The 18,384-nt window shown below is 37.6% G+C and overlaps 1 long non-coding RNA gene across 1 annotated transcript; it reads left to right on the forward strand.

The window, feature by feature from the left end:
• The first annotated feature begins 9,759 nt into the window (after positions 1–9,759).
• Positions 9,760–12,013, forward strand: LOC127417020 (uncharacterized). The gene is made up of 2 exons (XR_007893224.1): positions 9,760–10,252; positions 10,751–12,013. It is a non-coding gene; the product is annotated as an uncharacterized LOC127417020 (long non-coding RNA).
• The last annotated feature ends 6,371 nt before the right edge of the window (positions 12,014–18,384 follow it).

Below are 18,384 nucleotides of genomic sequence, written 5' to 3' on the forward strand. Positions count from 1 at the left end.
GGAACGGTCGTTAAGACACTAACAGCTTACAGACGGTAGGCAATTAAGGTCATAGTTATAAAAACATAGGACACTAAGGAGACCTTTCTACTGACTCTAAAAAAACACCAAAAGAAAGATGCCCAGGGTCCCTGCTCATCTGCGTGAACATGCTTTAGGCATGCTGCATGGAGGCATGAGGATTGGAGATGTGGCCAGGGCAATAAATTGTAATGTCCGTACTGTGAGACGCCTGAGACAGCGCTACAGGGAGACAGGAAGGATATCTGATTGTCCTCGCAGTGGCAGACCACGTGTAACAACACCTGCACAGGATCAGTACATCCGAATATCACACCTGCGGGACAGGTACAGGATGGCAACAACAACTGCCCGAGTTACACCAGGAACACACAATCCCTCCATCAGTGCTCAGACTGTCCGCAATAGGCTGAGAGAGGCTTGACTGAGGGCTTGTAGGCCATTTTATGACCTTTATCATCAAAGGAATGAGCGTTACACCGAGGCCTGTACACTGGAGCGGGATCGATTTGGAGGTGGAGGGTCCATCATGGTCTGGGGCAGTGTGTCACAGCATCATCGGACTGAGCTTGTTGTCATTGCAGGCAATCTCAACGGTGTGCATTACAGGGAAGACATCCTCCTCCCTCATGTGGTACACTTCCTGCAGGCTCATCCTGACATGACCCTCCAGCATGACAATGACACCAGTCATACTGCTTGTTCTGTGCATGATTTCCTGCAAGATAGGAATGTCATTGTTCTGCCATGGCCAGCAAAGAGCCTGGATCTCAATCCCATTGAGCAAGTCTGGGACCTGTTGGATCGGAGGGTGAGGGCTAGGGCCATTCCCCCAAGAAATGTCCGGGAACTTGCAAGTGCCTTGGTGGAAGAGTGGGGTAACATCTCACAGCAAGAACTGGCAAATCTGGTGCAGTCCATGAGGAGGAGATGCACTGCAGTACTTAATGCAGCTGGTGGCCACACCAGATACTGACTGTTACTTTTTATTTTGACACCCCCTTTGTTCAGGGACACATTATTCCATTTCTGTTAGTCACATGTCTGTGAAATTTGTTCAGTTTATGTCTCAGTTGTTGAATCTTTTTATGTTCATACAAATATTTACACATGTTAAGTTTTCTGAAAATAAAAGCAGTTGAAAGTGAGAGGACATTTCTTTTTTGTGTATATATATATATATATATATATAATTACTAATTACTGTTTTTTTTTATTTTATTTTATTTATTTATTATTATTTTTTTTTTATACAGTCTATGTTTTTAATCCGACAGTACTTTTCTGTTTTTCAACATACATTTTTCGGCACCCCTGCTGCAGAAAATACAATTTTTTTTGTTGTTTTTTTTTCCACAGTGCTGCTGGCAATGGGTATCTTAATGCAGGAATGAAACAGTACATTGTGTGACACTGTGGCAGGACCTGTTCGCCTGATGTCAGACATGGATAAAGACTTCAACATCGCCCCTATGCGAATATTCAACCTATTAAATATTCCAGTAATTTATGGGTGAACTTTGTAAATCATATTGTCATGTTTAATCTATCCCAGCAAGGTGTATTGTTACACAGAATATATGCTCTCCTTATTCTGGAGTTTATTACTTTATAGATGAATTGCTCTCATTTTATGATACACATAAGCTAGATAATGCTGTAAGGAGGTTTTATGGAATTCTTTTTTTTTTTTTTTTTTTTTTCACTTGTAGGTTTAGATCCACTCTGTCTGAAATAAGGATGTATTTTCATGCCTCATTTCACTACTACCAGACTCCTAATTGTTGATAATAGACACTTGTATGTGGCATCATCATTTGAATTGAAATGTGTATCATTCCATCAAAGGCAGCTGCTTCTTTTCACTATAAATAAAAAAAAAATAGCTTTTGTAAGATAATTTTATCGTTACCAGAGGTGGTAAAGAGTATATTGATTATATGATGAGGATTGTTATTTTAGTGTTAGATATCTGTTATACACCGGCAAATAAAATATCTGACTCATCTTAGCTAACTAAAGTGCTCAAAGCTGTACTTTTATGTGGGAATACACAGCGTTTTCATGTAAATATAAGTCACATTTGACACTATATTTTTTTAAAGACTGGTATATTTTAGTGTGATTGCTATGAATAACAATATTTAATTTGTGGATTTAAGTTGGTAGTGGGCTACAAGTACTCCATGAACTAGGTGGATGGATGGATTTTTTTAATTTTCTAACTTTCCAATGTGGATTCAGATACACATTACTTAGCTAACATTAGCCTACCAACAAGCAATGCATCTAAATAGTTATTTTGTCTCTTATAGTGCAGTGCATTTTCTAATATTGCTTTAAAAGATGTTGTAGTTAAGGTTAGGGTTAAAGTAGGCTACAATAAAATATATTATTTATGCCATGTTCCTGATATGCTCCTATGAAGATGTATCAGTTGAGTAGCCCTCGCACTTTTAAGTCACTTTGAAGTAAATCATCTTCAAAATGAAAAATGTCTTGATGGCTTGGCCACCACAATAATTTTATATCTGTTCTTAAAAATTTTCTGTACACTGACTGAATGCATATGAGAATGAATTTTAGATACATAGGAAGAGGCTGTGGTTTAACCTCCCTGGCATTTACGCAACTTGTTTTGCTATCACTTTGCATGTGACAAAATTGGATTGACACTGGCACAGAAAAAAAATGGTAGTATCTCTGGCAGAACTTTGTGTGTGTGTGTGGGCAGGTTTGGGTGTTTTACGAAAAAAAAAAAAAAAAATAGGTTACAAACTGGTAATTGCAAAGGTATTATACTATAAATGTGGTTTATGAGGACATTTCTAGTGTCCCTATAATTCAAATCGCTTAAATAAACAAACGTAAACGTTTTTTGTGAGGGTTAGGGGTAGGGTTAGGGGATAGAATCTATAGTTCCTACAGTATAAAAATCATTATGTCTGTGGAGAGTTTTTTTAGGTTACAAACTGGTAATTACAAGGGTATTATGCTATAAATGGGGTTTATGAGGACATGTCTAGTGTCCCCATAATTCAAATCACTTAAAAAAAACATACTAAACAATGTTTTATTAAAAATGTAAAAATGCAGAAAGTTTTTTGTGAGGGTTAGGTTTAGGGGTAGGGTTTGGGTTAGGGGATAGAATCTATAGTTCGTACAGTATAAAAATCATTATGTCTATGGAGAGTCCTCATAATGATAGCTGCACCAACATGTGTGTGTGTGGGCATGTGTGTGTGTGTATAGCTCTAGGCTGACATCTGACCCTGTGTTTAGAGTTGAAGGTACAGGAGGGATTTCAGCAACCGCAGTTTTGATTTTCTGTCATCCTGGCCGGAGAGCCTTGCATCTTGGCAGACAAGAGAGAAAAACGGGAGGGACATGTAGAGTATGAGAAGAAGAAAAGAAAAAACAAAAGCCTAGAAGGGGTATCATCATTTCCCCCCTCATTTCATGTGGAGATGCTCACACCTGAGAGAGAGAAAATATCATTTATGATACAATTTATTGCCATACGATCAGAGAAAAACTCCATCCTTAGCTGTCTTATTACCTTTTATTATCTAGGGAACAAATTAGCTGTTTTCATCACAAAATTGTGTTTTAGACAGTTCCATTTACACATTTTTATTGCTCAGAGGTTGCTCTTTTAAAGCTCAGGAGGATATATTGGAGTTTTTATTTATTTTCATTTAACTATCAACTTTCTCGCAGATATTTCTCCTGAAATTCCGTAGGGGCAACACAAATTTAATAATTAAGACATACAGCTTGTTTCACAGGAACCTCAAGTTGTTGACATACAGCAAGTCACGGCCGAGAAGTGCATAACACAACCAAATTAGCATAGCAAATAAAAGCTGAAAACACAATGGAAATAAAGCTACAACAAAATAAGGCCACAACATAACGTAAAAGCCCCAGCACAACAAAATTAAGCCACAGCACAGCAAAATAAACAGAAAATAAATATTTTTTAAGCACTGTATTTTAAGTAATGTGGCAGTCTCACTCAGTGCATTAGAGATAATGAGGCTGCTCGGAAGATGCAGAGAGCTGCTAGTCCCACAACAAGTAACGTGTTGACTGAGGAACTGAGTGTTTCCCCTCAGTGCTTCGACGTCCGAGCTGGGGCTACAGCCTGTATACTGCCCATTTTCACAAGAGCAGTGCATTAAGTGTTCTGGTAGAAACCCAACCAGGTCCTGGCCAGAGCACTTAAGGACAAATAAGTACAGTGTCTTCATAACTATATATATATATATATATATATATATATATATATATATATATATATATATATACAGTACTGGTCAAAAGTTTTGAAACACTATACTATTAGAATAATAGTAAAGTCATCAAAACTATGGAATAACATAAATGGAACTATGGGAATTATGTTGTGACTAAACAAAATCCAAAATAAATCAAAACTGTTATATTTTAGCATCTTCAAAGTAGTCACCCTTTGCCTAGAATTTGCAGAAATGTACTCTTGACATTTTCTCAACCAACTTCTTGAGGTATCACCCTGGGATGCTTTTTAAACAGTATTGAAGGAGTTCCCATCTATGTTGGGCAATTACTGGCTGCTTTTCTTTATTATTTGGTCCAAGTCATCCATTTCAAAAACTTTTTTTTATTTTTTGATAAAAAAAAACAAAATGAAATAAATTAATATGCTGTCTACAAAACTAATTTCAAACATTTAAGCATATGCCTTCAGATCAAAAGATTTTTAAGATCATGAGAAATATTTCAGTCAAGTGTTTCAAAACTTTTGACTGGTAGTGTATACTGATCAGTCACAACATTAAAACCACAACATTTTTTTTTACCATTCGGAGTAAATTCTAGAGACTGTTGTGTGTGAAAATCCCAGGAGATCAGCAGTTACAGAAATACTCAAACCAGCCCTTCTGGCACTAAAAATCATCCATGCGATTATCTAATCAGCCAATCATGTGGCAGCAGTGCAGTGTATAAAATCATGCAGATACAGGTCAGGAGCTTCAGTTAATATTCACATCAACCATCAGAATGGGGAAAAATTTGATCTCAGTGATTTAGACCGTGGCATGATTGTTGGTGCCAGATGGGCTGGTTTGAGTATTTGTGTAACTGCTGATCTCCTGGGATTTTCATCCATAACAGTCTCTAGAAATTACTCAGAATGGTGCCAAAAACAAAAAACATCCATTGAGAGGCAGTTCTGTGGACGGACATGCATTGTTGAGGAGAGAGGTCAGCAGAGAATGGCCAGACTGGTTCGAACTGACAAAGTCTAACTCAGATAACCGCTCCGTACAATTGTGGTGAGAATGGGATGCGGGTTGTCGCTGTTTTGGCGGCACGAGGGGGACCTACACAATATTAGGCAGGTGGTTTTAATGTTGTGGCTGATCAGTGTACAGTACATACATATACATTATATATATATATATATATATATATATATATATATATATATATATATATATATATATATATACATACACTGTATAATTTTGTTGTGTTGTATCTTATTAATTTTGTCATGTTGTTGCTAAATTCTGTGGTATTGTAGCTTATTTCCGTTGTGCTGTGGCTTTTCCATTGTGTTGTGGCTTCATTTTGTTGTGTTGTATCTTGTTTCCATTGTGCTGTGGCTTAATTTCGTTATTTTATAGCTTATTTCCATTGTGCTGTGGCTTTTCCATCATAACTTGTAACTTATTTCTATTGTGTTGTAGCTCATTTCTGCTGTGCTGTGGCTTTTCAGTTGTGTTGTGGCTTATTTTGATTGTGTTGTAGCTTATTTCCATTGTGCTGTTGTTTTTCAGTTGTGTTGTGGCTTAATTTTATTGTTTTGTGGCTTTTTTAAGCTGTGCTGTGGTTTTTCGTTGTGTTGTGTCTAAATTTTGTTGTGTTGTGGCTTATTTCCATTGTGTTTTCAGCTTTTATGTGTTTGCTTATTTGGTTGTGTTGTGCACCCCTCGGCCACCGCAGCAAGTAAGTATAGAACTATAAAATTAATGTGGCTATCGTAACTCAGATAATTTGATCTTGGCAAAAAATGTACGAGAAATGTTTCAGTTCATATTGAAATCACTGACTTATGATTGCATACTTTTTTATCTTGGCAAATCTGAGCAGTGTGCGATGTCATTGTTGAGATGCCATCTGAAAGTCCAGAGGAGACATATTTGAGATTGCCTATTTCTTTAGAGAAGCAGGACGTTTAAGCAACGGTTTCCAGTTCCCATTTTTCTTTCTGAGAGTACTGACCAACTCTTTATTTTAGTTTTTCAATAAATAAAAAAGGTGGTTAACTTTGAATGTTTTCTCTCTTTGAGGAAATGTCAAATGCATTGGAAGTGATCAAATTATAAAAGAGAAAGAGAACAAAGAATCTATGCTGGAGGCTATGACCCGGACATCTTCAAAGGCTGGACCTAGAGGCGCTCTCACTCTCTGTCTATCTGTCTGTCTGTATCTCATTTTCTCTCTCTCTTTTCCCTTTTTAACTTCCCATCATCACCGCACTATTTGTCTGTCTGTCTGATGTTCATTAGCTGCTTGACCCATTATAGCTCTCTGTATGAGAGCTGTCTCTGTGTGTTTTACCCTCTACCAGAGTAATGAACCTGCCTCTTTTTTGCACTACTTTTCCATCTGATCTCGATTAACATAACTGAGCACCTCAGTCAATCCTTTTTCTCTACAGTTCAGCTGGAGATGTTTTAATGAGGCTTTCCATTTGCTCCCCTTACTTCTCTTCGCACTGTTATCTTATAACTTATTCTTTTTTCAGTTTGCACACAGAAGGTTGTGTGGGACACGTTGAGGACCGTATTTCATTTTTTTATTTTATTTTTCATTTTAAAATAAAGTTCTTCAGTTAACAGTTTTTTATACATCCACCCTTTACTGTAAACCCAAGAAATGTACATGTAAATATGCTTTTTTACTGTTGCCATATTCAATTTATTCACTTGTGTTGTGATATTACAGTCAAAAGGGCTCCAAAACTACATGCTTCATCAATATTTTTTGTTGTCATTATTTATTTATTTACTTGTAATGTTCACATGATGTGCTAGAGTGTGACCTCATGTTTCTGCCCTAGGCATACTTTCACACTTTAGATCTGATTTTTAATTAATGCCACATTTCTAAATACCACTGTAATATCTGAGCATTCAAATTCTCACATGAAAAAATTCCATAAATTTTGCTTCCACTTTAAAGTCCTCTAGCTTTTTAAGGTAAGATTATAAAGGTTTTTTTTTTTTTTTTTTTTTTTTTTTTAAAGGTTGCTCGTTATAAATATTCTTTTATTTCCTTTCTCTCTGTTGAGGACCAAATTAAAACTGAAATTGTGAGGCAGCTGTTGAAGAGGCAGGTCCCTGCCTCTAGGGCTTTTTATATCACTGCTGACAGAGGTTCCTGTGAATCATTGGAAATGTTTCATCAGTCACAAGGCATTATGTGGTGGACTGAAAGCCACATTAAACTTTTCAGTTACTCCTTCAATGGCTCACTTTTATTGTTCGGCCCTCACTCACTGAAATATCCCCCGCATACCACTCTGGAGGACTTACCAGTGCAAACTTTTTGTTCCATTTGAGCAGTCCTAGCCTAGGTTTGACTATAAAAACAAATCACACCACATACACTATCTGATGCCTCTGAATATACTTTATGCTAAAGGGATAGCTCACCCTAAAATTTAAGTTCTGTCATGATTTACTCACCCTCTTGTTGGTCCAAATTGAACACAAAATGAGATGTTAGGTAGAATGCTAGGGACTGAGTGGTGACTGAGGCTGTTATTCTACCAAACGTCCCCTTTTGTGTTCAGTTTGGACCAACATGAGGGTGAGTATTGGTGACAGAATTTTCATCTTTGGGTGAAAACATAATAAACGTAACAGTATAAACTTCTGAAGAATGTGCGCTGCGTGTAAATCTGCACATATTTGCTTCATATTATACATTTCCATAATGAACTACGTATGTGTTGATATGATGATTAATATCACAGAAGAGTGTTATTGATATTGCTACATATTTTGCTGACATGAGAGAAAAGGCACATTGCCAACGTTTACTACATGCATTAAAAGCAAATTGTGAGTTTCAAGTGCCAGCAAAGGAGTCCCAAGCCTGCAAAAAAGGACATACCTTTTCTCCTTACTGGGGATTTTGATTGGATAATGTGCTTCATTTATTATCCACACCTCTCCATTAGAATCTCCCCTTCATTCCTAGAGGAGCTTGGAAAACCCAGCCAGTCCTCTTCCTCTCAGCATGTAAAGACGATACTATATCCTGTGTAAATACATCTTCACTTTACTCAAGGCCCATCCATTCATATTCATTAGACTCTATCTTCACTCCATAAAGTGCTCCAAGCTTGTAAAAATACTCTATTTCTGCTCATTCTTGGTGGGATGATAGGTAAGTGAGTGTCTGTGGCCATCTGAAGAGTTTGGAATTGATTCATTTGGATTTGGCCGTGGAACTGATTGGTTTATGGGTTTGGAGGACTGTGCTGGGTTGGTGCTTATGGTCCGAACTATAAACCATTACTGGGACATGTATGACAAGGATTTCCATTAGGATTATGTGTTTGTGGTGCCTTCATCGCCCATGCAGACATGCAGACATCAAACCAGACATCCGGACGATCTAGTTAAAGGATGAAATATATATATAGAGATGAGTTACTTTACAGTAAGCTCTTATGAAAAACTCGTATCATGTCCTGCTTGTATGCGAGTGTCAGAATTGGGAATCTACTTTGTTGCTTCCCAAGCTACATGCAAGTCTTAGCTTAAAGTACCCAAACTACAGACAAGCTGCCAAGGAGTGAGCTGCAATACAAGCTGGTAACAAAAAAGTCTTAAAGAAAGAAAATATTTTAAATAATGTAACTTGGATAATAATATCTGCAATTAAAACATAATTTATCTTGCACAAAAACAATGATCTCAATTAGGATGACATTATTAAAAAAAAATAAATAATAATAAATAGGGTAAATTGAACATAAATACCACAAATACATTTAAACTACATACAACTAGTAAAACTAGAAACATTTTCTACAACTGAATAAAAAACATAGTGATTAACTAAATATTTTTCTTAACCCTAAAGTGTTTTTTGTTTACATTTGTTCAAAGCTATTCTATTGTTTTAATGTAAAGAATGTAATTAATCTCGACAAACTATATATCATTAAAAAATTCTAAGCCTCAGGCATCAATGTAAGACCACTGTTTTACAGTAGAAATGTTACTGCCAGAGTAATTTCTTAATTTATGTCAATGTCAAAATATCAAAGCGAGCATTATGAAAATGAAACTGTTATAAAATACGCACATACTGTACCTTTTGAATGATGTAATACTCCCTCTGTTTTGTCCCAAGGAGGCTTCAGTGAACAACATCCAATAGAACATTTAGTCAAAAAGTGTGCACATTTACAGAAATATTGATGAATTCTCATATTTAATATATGAAGAATTATTATTTATGTCCATTTTCCACTAAATAATGCGATGTGATGCGCTGACACGCTGTAAATATCTCATATGGAGATTTCCAATCCTCCAGGAAGCTAGAGGCGCACAAGTTCATTTCTCATTCCAAATATGGGCAAGAGAAGAAGACTTGCCTACCTCAGTGCCCACATGACAAGGGATTTCCCCATACCTTGCCATAGTAGGATAAATTATGTATAAAGCATAAAACTAATGAGTTAACTGTTGAGACTTGTTGTAAATATATAGACAAATACAAAAATATATTGTTTTTTCTATTTTTTCCATGCAGTCTCTGATATATTGTATATGTTTATTGACAGTTCTGTAGCTGTCAGTGTAGAAGAGCTGCACATCTGCTATCAGATGCAGGCTGGATATTCTATAAATAATCTGCTTTCTGCTTTATTACATGAAAGGAATCCCCATGACATTAGTACAATACACTTTTATAACAACTCGATTATGATTGGAAGTAAGAAATATGCACTAGATGATGTGTATTTTGTTATGTTTACCATTCTACATTTAGGCGCTAATGCTAACGGCTAATGCTATGCAGCCAAAATCTCATGACGTGATCTTGGAAAATGTTTCATATAACTCAGATTTTTAAAGTTATCATCCTCCAATTTTAAATAGAACATTATCAGACTTAAGGCTTTAGCTCTATTGTGTTTCTATGCCTAAAGAAGGTCAGTATCATATATTATTCATATAAATATTACAATTTTGTTACAGAAATAACTTGTCGATAACTTTACAATAAATTTGAGCTATTCTAACAATTATTTCTTCATGACTTTTATTAATTCTGACTGTTGGACAACAAACTTTCATGTGTTCTTTCAAAAGAGAGCACAATTATCTTTGTAATACAAAGGAGTGATTAACAGCCCTTAAATTTTGAGTTGGAATTTTTGGCTTGTGGTCAAAACATAGGGGAACAGGTTAACAGGTTTAAAAAAGAGCATGCAGTGACTTCTGCACAGGGGCTCAAGTAATTTGGTGAATTGTTTATTTGAACTTGTTCATTTACATGAACCATTTGAATGAACGATTCACTAAATTGGACTTTCCAATACTGCATATTAGTAAATTAGTAAATAATTTATTGTAACCTGTTCATTTCCATGAATTGTCTACCTATCCATCTATTTTCCTATATCCACTTATCCTATGTATTGTTGCAGGGCTGCTGGAGCCTGTCCCGCTACCTCGGGCCAAAGGCAGGGAAACACGCTGAACAGGCGGCGAGTCCATCACAGAGCTAACACATATACAATAGACAGACGAACAAACTCACACTCTCACTAACACCTATGGGCAATTTAGAGTTTACAGTTCACCAGGACTTTTGCAGAAACCTGAGCCTGAAGGAACCAATTCATTCAACTGTTTTGGACTTCCCAACCCTACAGGACGGTTTGTTGAGCACATATGATTGCTGTTTCGGTGTGCTGCATTCGCAATACAAAGTGATACAAAATGTAGCATTTTGTGACACTACAGCGCTACTCATTGGGAAAAAGTAGCTTATTATTGGAAAAAATTCACTATTTTGAAAACAGCTGCTCTACTGTCACACTACTCAACACTAGTCAGACTATAGTGTCACTATTTGTTGTTAGTTACTCCTCAACTCTGGTAAGAATGCTGTGTACACAAATCATTTTAATGCAATGCTTTTGTAGAATTTTAAAAAGTATAACTCTGAGACCCTCACAAAAAACAAACAAACTTTTTTTCTGCAATTATTTGGCTTAAATCATTGTAGTCATATATAAGAAATGTCAAGTATTGATAGCATTTCACAGAATCACACTGTAAACATTCCCATCCAGATTTATCTAGTTTGGCATGAGCCTGCCCTCAGTTCAAGAAGATGGCTGATGTGGTCATTCAAGCTAAACAGCCCTTGATCACACCATCAAGAAGCTTGTTATGAAACCCGCAATGACCATTATATTTGGTATCAATCTGAATTTCTCTCAGCTCAGAGAAGAGAGTATGTGGGCCGGGGTCAGCCAAGGGACAAGAGGAAAGAGAAAGAGGGGAGGCCAGGGCAGAAGATTAGCAGGAAAATAAATGTAACATGGACAAGAGCTGAATTAATAGGATTATAGGCTCATGGATTTCAATATATCATCTGCACAAATAGGAGAGAGTCAAAAATTTGAGAAGACAAAAGTGGAAAAGGAGGGGGGAAATCATTTTAATGGTTATTTGTCAAGACTATGGGACGTTTTGGTGGAATATGATTGCTGTGAATAACAAGGTTGAATGTGTGGGGATTGGTCGGGAGAGGGGGGAAATAGTCATGGAAAGTAATAGTTCTGAGCACAGCAAACTAAAAGAAAAGATGTATATTGCTCACATCTATAAGATATGTTGTTAAAGGTAAAGTATGTAATGTCTGTGCCACTTGGAGCACCAAATAAAAATAGCAAAAATAATGATTGTTTCAAACAGTTTTCCCCAACACTCCCTGTTGTCTGCCATTGGTTAAAGAATGACACACTTTATTTTTAACCTATTTTATCAGGAAACTGAATTAACCTTATTTACAAATAGGGTATCACAGGGACAACAGCGACATCACTGAGAGTGTCATTCCATAATCAGTGCAGATAATTCATAACATTAAAGAGATAGTTCACCCAAAAATTTAAATTCTTTCATCATTTACTTACCCTCGTGCCATCCCAGATGTGTATGACTTTATTTCTTCTGCAGAACACAAACAAATATTTTTAGAAGAATATCTCAGCTCTGTAGGTCCATACAAAGTAAGTGTGGCCAGAACTTTGAATCTTCAAAACTCACGTAAAGACATAATAAAAGTACAGTAATTCAAATGACTCGTTAAATCCATATCTTCTGAAGCAATATGATAGGGTGGGCGAGAAACCGATCAATATTTTAGTCCTGTTTTTCTATAAATCTCCACCTTTGACCAGCCCCGAACAGTAGGTGGTGATATGCATGAAGAATGCAAATCACCAAAAAACAAAAGAAGACTGTTAAAGTGAAAGTTAAAGTGGAGATTTATGGTAAAAAGGTTTTAAATATTGATCTGTTTCTCACCTACACCTGTTATATCGCTTCTGAAGTGCAGGTGTGAAAAAGTACTCAGAAATTATACTTAAGTGAAAGTATGGATACTAAGTGAAAATTTTACTCAATTCCAAGTATCTAGCAAAAAACATACTTGAGTGAAAGTAAAAAAGTTTTCACATGACATTTTACTTAAGTATTAAAAAGTAAAAAGTAATCTTTTTTCTAGCTAGAATGAAATCAAGAGAGGAGATTGTGTGAGAGAGGATGTTGTCAAATTCGACTGGTTTAAGTTACCTTTTTACTGTCTCCAACGTCTGTCATATTTCTCCTCCAGTGGGATTCGCAACCTGGTCAAAGAATAATGTTACAATAACCATATTTTTGCAAAATTATTTTTATGTGGCCTGTTGTACGTAACACTGCAATTTCCTGGTGGAATGAACACTAGAGGCGCTAAAACAACACTGACTTTTATCCCCTTTCACTCAAATCACAAGTAAAATGACAGATTATCAGTTCATAAGCACTTACTTTTCACCCTGTTCCTCACACAATACTATCTTATGACATATAAACACTTTTACTATAGCACATAACTCATTCTAACATTTTCATTACATAACAAACTACATTCACAAACGTATTCAAACAAAATCAAATTGCGCAGTAGTTCAACTAATAGAGCATTGCACTCAGGGTTGGGGAGTAACGGAATATATGTAACGGGATTATGTATTTAAAATACAAAATATAAGTAACTGTATTCCACTATAGTTACAATTTAAATCATTGGTAATTAGAATACAGTTACATTCAAAAAGTATTTTGATTACTGAAGAGATTACTTTGCATTTTATTGTCAATGGTTCCCTATCTGTCACTCACTCGATGTTGTGTCGATGTAGTAACACTAGGGGTCACTCTTGGGAGCCCGAAACACCTCTAGTCTTTGATAAAAGGCCAATGAAAATTGGCGAGTGGTATTTGCATACCACTCCTCCGAACATATGGGTATAAAAGGAGCTGGTATGCAACCACTCATTCAGATTTTCACTTCGGAGCAGAACAGTCGATGCTCACTAAGCTGAATTCCCACGGCTGTTCATTCACCTCTGCTGGATCTGATGGCGCATTTCAGCGGCTTCTCCCCCCTCTGCACTGGTGCACTGCAGAGAACGCCCCTGGATGCTTCGGCAGAAATAAAAGTGTATATTCTAAAAAAAGAGTACATTTCTCTAAAAGAGCGGCACACACGGAAAGTCTTTTTAAAGATGCGTCTTTTTAAAGATGCCTTTCCGTTTGTGTGTTATTCCTGGTTGCGCTCGTTATCTCTCGCCTTCTGACGGTCACAATCGCTGTCTTTCGTGTCTGGGCTCTGCCCACACGGAGACAGTGTTCGTGGATGGGTCATGTACTCATTGCGAGAACATGTCCATGGCAACGATGCGGTCGCGGCTTGCCTTTGTAAGAAAGCAAGCCACCCCAGCGGCTCCCCGCCCCAGTCCTTCTACCCACAGGTATGAGGCCAGCGCGGCTAGCACTGGGGGCGGTTTGGGGACCCCAATGGGACCACCTCCGCCGGGTATACCCCACGGACCTCCCACTCCCCAGCATGCTCGTCTGCCCCGATCGGGCTTCCGGATGAGTCTGCTGGCTCGTCTCACGGCGAGATCGACCTCTTATTCAGAGCCCATGAAGGTGATGAGCTCTCGAGCACAGCATCGGAGAGCGGGCTCGTCCAGTCGGACGTGGAAGCCTCAGCTGGGCTCCTCCCCTTGAGTGCGGTTGCCCAGTCACAGGCTGACGCGGAGATGACGGACATGCTGCGAGCATCGGGCTAGAGTGGAACCCTCCGCTCTCCCCTGAACCCTCGCGGCTCGATGATTGGTTCCTGGGCTCACGGCACCACTCACAGCCATGCCCCGCCCCAGTTCCTTTCTTCCCGGAAGTGCACGAGGAGCTGACAAGGTCGTTGGAGGCACCTTTTACTGCCCGGTCCCCTGCCCTCACTACCCTCGATGGTTGGGCGGCCAAGGGCTATTCGGTGATCCCCCTGGTGGATAAGGCGCTTGCGGTGCACCTATGCCCGCAGAGTCCAAGACCTGTAGGTTTACGTCGTCCCTGACGGCCAAAGTCTACGGTGCCGCTGGACAAGCCGCCTCCGCCCTGGATGCCATAGCTCTCCTGCAAATCTATCAAGCCAAGGCGCTAAAGGAACTGCATGAGGGTAGTTCCGCCCCGGGATTGATGCAGGAGCTGCGCTCGGCGACCGACCTCGAGAGAACGAGACATTGTGTCTCTCCTGCCACAACGCTGGACTACCCGCTGAAATGGCTGGGACCTTGTCTTGGCTCCTCAGCACAAAACCTGAATGAGTGGTTGCATACCAGCTCCTTTTATACCCGTATGTTCGGGGGAGTGGTATGCAAATACCACTTGGCAATTTTCATTGGCCTTTTATCAAAGACCAGAGGTGTTTCGGGCTCCCAAGAGTGACCCCTAGTGTCACTACATCGACACAACGTCTCGTTCCCTCCATCAGGGAACGGAGGTTAGGCAAGTAAAGTTTCATTTAATATTTAGTCCTTTCAGATGGAAAACATTTATACATATAAATGATGCGATCCAAAGTGCATTTGAACAGCAGTGAAACACTTTCTTATGATGTGTTACATTCATACGAGCAGACAGAGAAGTAAGTTTGAAGTAAGTTTGGAGCAGAAGAAATAGAAATAAACCTTGTGTAAATTGTCAGCTTTACACTATGCTAAAATGCTATTTCTATCCATATTACATGCACATGTTACCAGGCACAATCATATTTTTTTATCAAGAAAATTCACGTTGGATCATAATTTCTTTTTTTCTAGTAAGACCTTTGATATTAGGGCAAAAATCATATTCTTGATAATAATTTTTGTATTGTTTTCCTGTAAAAATGCAAATTAGATTTATCTTTACAACACTGCATAAGATTTTTAGGTTTTTCAGAGAATGTATTTTTAACATGTGTATTTTGTCTTACTGTACTGGCAGAGTTTTTATAGTCAAAACAATTGAAAAAATCTACCAGTGCTGAAGAAGTAATCCAAAGTATTTAGAATACGTTACTGACCTTGAGTAATCTAACAGAATACGTTACAAATGACATTTTACAGCATGTATTCTGTAATCTGTAGTGGAATACATTTCAAAAGTAACCCTGATTGCACTTGTGATGTAAAGGCCTGGGGTACAAGTCCTGAAGAACACGTGAATCGACACGTGAGTCCAAAGTGTCAGAAGCACCACAAAATGACGTGGTTGCTTCAGAAATTTTGTTTTTCATGTCACATTTGCTTTTTATGACACTATTGGTTAAGTTTAAGGTTTAGGGTAGGGAGGTCAGTTTTGTTGATTTAAATCTTGATAGAACACTAACCTTTAAAACCTCACATATTTCACTCGCTTTTAGCACCACACAGTGGACATTTCACTTCAAAACTGCCCTGAGACGTGTAATGAACCACATAATTTCATTTTGCAAAAATGTTGCCACAAACACGCAATGTTCGTTGCATGGGAGAAGGCACGCACAAATTGCGATGTAAGAGCACCCAGCACCTTGAGACATAGAGAAAGATCCAAAAGATTTAAATGAAGCTTTGAAGAAAGTTAGTAATTTTGTTGGTTTTGTGAACAGTTTTCTGAGGTTTGCTACCAAACCTTACTGTTGAGCAGATGAATGAATTCAATAAAATTCATAGTTAATCTTTAATCAGATTCTATTTTACTATTATTATTATTATTATTATTATCATTGCTGTTTTTATAGTTGTTGTTATTATTATAATTAATAGTTGCCTAACAACTACAATAATATTTCAGCGAATAGGGAGTAGAAATTCATAGATATGATTTAAATATGAAGCCAAGTGTAGAAATAACTGACATGTTTTAGAAAAAAGTTTAGGACAAAAATTGTCGGTGTTTCTCACTTTCTTGCTCACAGTGCAAGTAGTGCAAGTGGGGGTAGACGCATTATTTAACAGTGCTTGCTATAACATTACAGGGAGGTCATGTTTATAGGCTTACAATTGATATAAGTAATAATGATATGGGTTTAAAATTGCACTGTAGCCCCACTTACCACAGCGACAGGAAATGTAAACATTTGAATTATGCAGTCCCTTTAAACAGCACAAGTGATATTCATATTCACTGCTTTTATTGTCTGCATAAGGAGAATTTTCTTTCATTGCATATTCAGTACACTGCCTTATAAACAAAGTTTTTTGGTGCTGCCACTGAAATGCAGTCATCCTGAGAGAAAAACCATAAAGCCGCTGCCACCCTTTTGGGTTGTCAAGAAACACAGCAGTTAACCTCCTTAGCATGCATTAGCCGGACCTGTGTAAATCTTATTTCTATTACTGCAAGCATGCTTTATGATTGCAATATTGCCTTCAAAAGATGGAGATAGCTGTTTCATGTGGAGCTGTTTTTGCTTCATTAAGCAAACATGGTTTTGCGGCTCAGGAGACTAGAGCCATTATGACATGACAAAGTGTATCCACAACATTATCAAAAGCTCAGTTCTGTGCTGTTTCAATTACTTCCCACTTTATTTTGCAAGGCAAATCGTTCTCTTTTATGCATTAAGCCAGGTGCCTTTTACTGCACTTTGCTGAGCGCATGACATGCCCTAAATTACTTAGATGTAAGGGGTGGTATTGTAAACTCATCTCTTTTGTTGAGTCTGCCACAGAGGTGCAGGAAAACACACAGACATTTGAATCAATCTGTTGTAACGCGGGTTTTTTTCGTGGGAGAATGCCTCTGTAAGGGAGAAGGGAGGAGTGCAAGCTGTTAGCACTGATCGGCTTGATTGTCTTCATTTAACCAGCCTCCTGGTGGCTTCAAGCAACTGCCTTTCAAGAAATTCATAACAAGAATGATTGTTGCCTTACAGTTAAGAAACAGTTAAACAATTGCCAAAGAATCATTCAGCCAATGCTTGATATTTTTTCTGCAAAAAAATAAATAAATAAATAAAAATAAATACCTTCTATTTATTCTTCACCCTTTCCTCTCCCTCCCCATCTGAAAAAAAAAAAAAAAACTTAAACCTGGCTAAACTAGTCTGGTTTGATGATTCTAGAGGGATTTGGGCACTTGGCAACTAGTCTGGCTGGAAGACCAGCCAACTAACTAGCTAAGCCAGCTGAACACCAACTTGGGTATGCTGGGAGAGCACCTTGATTAGCTGAACAACGGCTTGGCCAAGCTAGTTGACCAATTTAAACCAACTTAGAACAGCAAAACACCTTAAATTTTATTGAATTTTTTCTTTTTTTTTTATCAGAGTCACTTCCCTAAAATGTGTACTCCATGCACAAATCGATTTGGACACTATCCTAACAGACGGTACTGTTATATGTCGTTTACAATGTCTGCGGCGAGACAGATATGTGGCTAATAGGGGTGTGCAGTGAAGCCATTATCTGTATTTGTATCTGTGTCTGTTCATATGACAAAATTATATGTATCTGTCACTGTATTCGGATAGAACCGGGTATGGACAGGGCTTAAACCGGAAGTGTGTCAAAACTAAATGAAACGCCCATTTTTTAAGTGTTACTCTTACATTTATAGTTTCTATTAATAAAATATGCCTTGTATATGCCTTTTCATAATAATAATAATAATAATAATAATAATTATTATTATTATTATTATTATTATTATTATACAATTATTATTTAAAATTTTTGTTGTTGTTTTTCTT

Source organism: Myxocyprinus asiaticus, chromosome 3 (assembly GCF_019703515.2).
Source record: "Myxocyprinus asiaticus isolate MX2 ecotype Aquarium Trade chromosome 3, UBuf_Myxa_2, whole genome shotgun sequence".
NCBI lineage: Eukaryota > Metazoa > Chordata > Actinopteri > Cypriniformes > Catostomidae > Myxocyprinus > Myxocyprinus asiaticus.